This window comes from Arachis duranensis, chromosome 5 (genome assembly GCF_000817695.3).
Source record: "Arachis duranensis cultivar V14167 chromosome 5, aradu.V14167.gnm2.J7QH, whole genome shotgun sequence".
Taxonomy (NCBI): Eukaryota; Viridiplantae; Streptophyta; class Magnoliopsida; order Fabales; family Fabaceae; genus Arachis; species Arachis duranensis.
The window spans coordinates 77,908,406-77,913,069 of record NC_029776.3 but is presented as its reverse complement, the minus strand read 5'-3'; positions in this window follow the sequence as shown (position 1 = coordinate 77,913,069).

Below are 4,664 nucleotides of genomic sequence, written 5' to 3'. Positions count from 1 at the left end.
TCCGTCAGATGAAAAGTCATAAACTGTAACTGCACCCAAACTTTCCTGAAATGCAGCCAATTATTACTGATCCCGAATGTCTAATATAAAATGGACAAAATTATTTTAATTCTAATGAGAACTAGTGCATTAGATTCAAATCAAATAAGGAAGAATAAACAGCAAATATCACAGCCAAGGTTCACGCATTATTCAGCTACACAATCAAAAACTACTAATTGGATTCAAATTTAGATTCAATTACTAACTAAAACTAAATCACACCTCAGGAACTTCATTGGATTCAGTTTCAAAATCCACTTCGCTCTGATTCAACTGATAATCTGAAGTTGAATCATCCATTATCTTCAAAAACGATTTCACAGCTTGATGTCAAAAAATAATGGATAAACGCACAATGAAAAATCTGAAGCATGTAAATAAAGAAGGAGAAAGCAAAGAGAAACACACGTAAAAGACGAAGAAAAAGGCAAGAGAACCACACGAAAGAGATCGAAGAGAGAAGGCAAGAAAACGTAGAAGAAATTCGAAAAAGGAAATGAAATTCTTTCGAAAAAGGAAGTTATATATTCGCGCGTTGATTGATTGAAAAATCTGTTAAGGAGGCGCGTGAAACGTACGTGCCATAAGAAGCGCGTTTTAGGAATAAGGGATATTGAGGACTTGTAAGACTTATATAGTAAAAAGGCTTGTATGTAAAAATTAATTGTAATATAAAATACATATTAAAAACATTAAAAATAAATAAAATAATATATATATTTATATACAAATATATAATAATTAATTTAATGATTAATTTTTAGTCAATATGAAAAGTAAAAATAAAACATCAAATAATATCTCGCATTTTCAGAAGGTAAATATATATTCTACGTATAAAGAAAAAATATCAAACTAAACATATTAAAATTGTTTTAGATTATTTGTACTAGATAAAAGGATAATTGTCTAAATACTTTGGGTATAAATTTTATTTGAGACAAGATCGTCTAACCTTATATTTTTAATTTGGGTGATATTAAAAAATTTAAAATTGTTTTTAAGGTTTTTTCCAATAAATTAAGATTAAACATATTAGATGTGATGATTCTATGTGAATTTTTAAAAGTTGTCTCTATTTTTTTGATAATTTATTGAAATAATGGAACTATCAACAAGTGCTGACATGGTAAATGATTTGTTTTTCCTTCTTGAACATTAATTTCGTTTGATTTTTTTATTATTATAGTTATAAAAAAATAAGAATATATAAAATAAAAAATATATAAAAAAATTATTTTGGAGAGCTGACACTTAAAAATATGTCCCACTGCACACATAAAAAATTATACCATGCAGGGTAGTTTTTAATTATTAAGTATATACTTAAATATTTAATATTTAAATATATTTTCTAGTAAAAGATTTAATTAAAAATAAATATTATATTAAATGAATAAAAAATTATCTAGTTTCTGAAGGATAATATAAAAAATTATAATTACTTCGTGTTAGATTAGAAGTTAAAAGATTAAAATTTTGAATATAATAATACCAATATTTATTAAATATTTTAATTTAAAATATCAATAAAACATAAAATAACACTAAATTAAATAAATAAAAAAACCTAATATTTATTAAAATAAAAAAAAGTGTATGTTGAATGAATGAAGAATGCGAATCTTGAATTTATGTGAGTGAGTTTGATGGGAGAGATAAAATGTCACCAATAAATTATAAGATATGTATACAAGTGCTATTAAGTTTTTTATATAATATTTGAGGGGCCAATTAAAAAAATAATCCGTCATTGCCTATTTGGATGGTGTTTTATGACACGCTATCTATAAAGTAGGGACATTTTTTAATTTATTGTATACGTATAGACATATTTTAGATATAATATTTATTTAATGCGTATATTTTTTATGTTTAATTATATTTCTGTGTCTTATAAAAATTTTAAATTTATATTTCTGTATATTATGTATTATGTTGTATTTTGTGTTCGTATCAATATTCATCCATCATAAATAACAAAAATATCTAAATAAATACAAAAATACTAAAAAAAACACATGGTTAATTTCTATTTCTGTCTTCTTTGAATTCTTTTCCAACTACTAAACATAGCGCGCGTTAACGTGTGCCTTAGGAATATTTTTAAAGCATGCATGCATTATTATCCATATATACAATTTCTCTAAATTTAATAATTTAAAGTGTTTTTGAGTTAAGAGCCATATAATAGTTTTTTCATATATTATATAGTTCACTCATCAATTTGATTGTGCACAATATTCTTTTCCCTATTTTTATCAAGCAAACCTAATCATCAATCCTAATCATAAAATAGGAGACATGAAAAATCAAGAGTCAGCTTCTAGTTAGAACGGTAATAGAACAGCTGTAGTCATATATATATAATCAAAAGAGAGAATACCTTAATCAAAGTAGTTATGCTGTTTGTCTCAATGCCATTTCATTCTTAACCCTTACTCCTTTACCTTCAAATTTCTGATACATACATGGAGCCAACATAGACAAAGATATCTCATCCTTCTTTTCTTCTTAGTCAATGTGGCTTATTTCATTACTTTCAAAATTATAAGGTACTTCACGCATGCATGTATAAAATTAAAAAAAAATGCTAAAGAACTATCAGAATTTATTTTCACCACAAAAATATTTATTCTAGATAATATGTTTAATTTTTTATTGTATCAAAATTTTGTATATAGGTATAACTTTAAAATCTGAGTTCGTTACATGGTAATAAATTATTCTATTGTACTAAAGATTTTTAATCTTAGTCTAAATATAAATTAAGCACAAAATAAAAAAAGGTTAGATGTGTTATAGAATAATATTTTTTGTTCATAAAAGTAAAACTAAATTACACTTAAGATTTAAATTACATTTTCTCTCCTTAATTAAAATTATTTTAATGACTCGTTCTTCCATAAAAAATCTTAAAAAGCAAATCTTTTTTCTTTAGTCTACACATTTTGCAAAATTTTTTCAATCAGTAATAAATTTATATTCATTTTTACTTTTTCTTTTCAAAATATTAAGACTGAATTCGTTCACATTACTTTTTTTTTTTTTTTGGTCAGATGGATTAGACAGCCTCTAATCCTAGGCATTACTCATGTATTACACACCCACACAACACACACACACTACATGAGTTCATTTAAAGGTTCATAATTCCTCTCCTAGGATTTGAACCTGGGTGCAGCTACTTGCGAGGCAGCAGATCCTGCCACTAGCCCAAGCCTCGGCTGCGAATTCGTTCACATTACTTGATGATGACATTATGAAATTTTGATTAGAACCGTTAAATTGAACTGAATCCATTGAGATTAGCCCATTTAACGACTTTTGAATTGGTTAACGTGTTTAGCCCAACAGTTGGTCTGCGAAATAAACGAATCGACCTATTTACTCATTTAAATTTTTTATTTTTTTATTCTTTTTTTCTATTTTTGTTATTTTTTAACAATTTTTTTAACAATCTAATTTAAATATCTTTACTTAAAATTTAATAAATATAAATATTATTTAAAAATAATAAAAATAACTAATAAACCACTATTTTATAATATATTTTGGACTGAATTGAGTGGGTTTGGTCAACTATTCTCACACTTATTTATTGAAATTGCATGTTTTTCCATTTCTTTCCTAATTTTGTGTTATGATTGAAAACTTGCTTCTTAGGCCTTAAAATTGTTAATTTTTTATTTTCCTTTATTACCATTCGATACCGTGATGTGTTTGTTAAGTGTTTTCAAGTTTACAGAGTATGAACGGCTCAAAGGATGAAGATGAAGCATGTTAAACTGAAAGAAACACAAGAAACTAAAGAGCTAAGAAGCGAGGAGTGACGCGCACACATGGCTGACATGTGCGCATGAATTGGCACATCTTACAACGACGCGTACGCATGGCCGACGCATATGTGTGACAAAGCGTCACGTGCTGCACTTATCAAAATTCGCTGGGGACGATTTCTGGGCTGATTTGGACCCAGTTTCAAGCCCAGAAACACAGACTAGAGACAGGAATGTAGCTAAAACTGATGACACTTTCACTTTCTCTTTAGTTTTGAGTTTTAGTTTTGAATTCAAGGGAGAGAAACAGATACTTTACTCTAGGGTTTACGATTTCTTAGTTTTTGCTTTTGGATTGGATATTAAGAGAGCTACTATTACTTTCTATTGAAGTCATTGGTGGACGAAATTGTGATAAAAGAGTTCCAGGCACTGTTAGAGAAGCTCACAACTCCGTTCAACTTAACCAGCAAGTGTACTGAGTCATCCAAGTAATACCTTACATGAGTAAGGGTCGATCCCACAGAGATTGTTGGTATGAAGCAAGCTATGGTCACCTTGTAAATCTCAGTTAAGTGGATTCATAGGGTCAAATGTAATTGGATTAGATAATTAAAAGATAAATAAAATAAAAAAAGGGATAGAAATACTTATGTAGATCAATAGTGGGAATTTCAGATAGGCATGTGAAGATGCTAGAATCCTTTCGAATCTCTACTTTCTTATTTCTTTCATCCAATTCTTCTTACACCTTTCCATGGCAAGCTATATGTAGGGCATCACCGTCATCCATGGCTACTTTTAATCCTCTCGGAAAAATGGTCCTATGCGCTGTCACTGCAC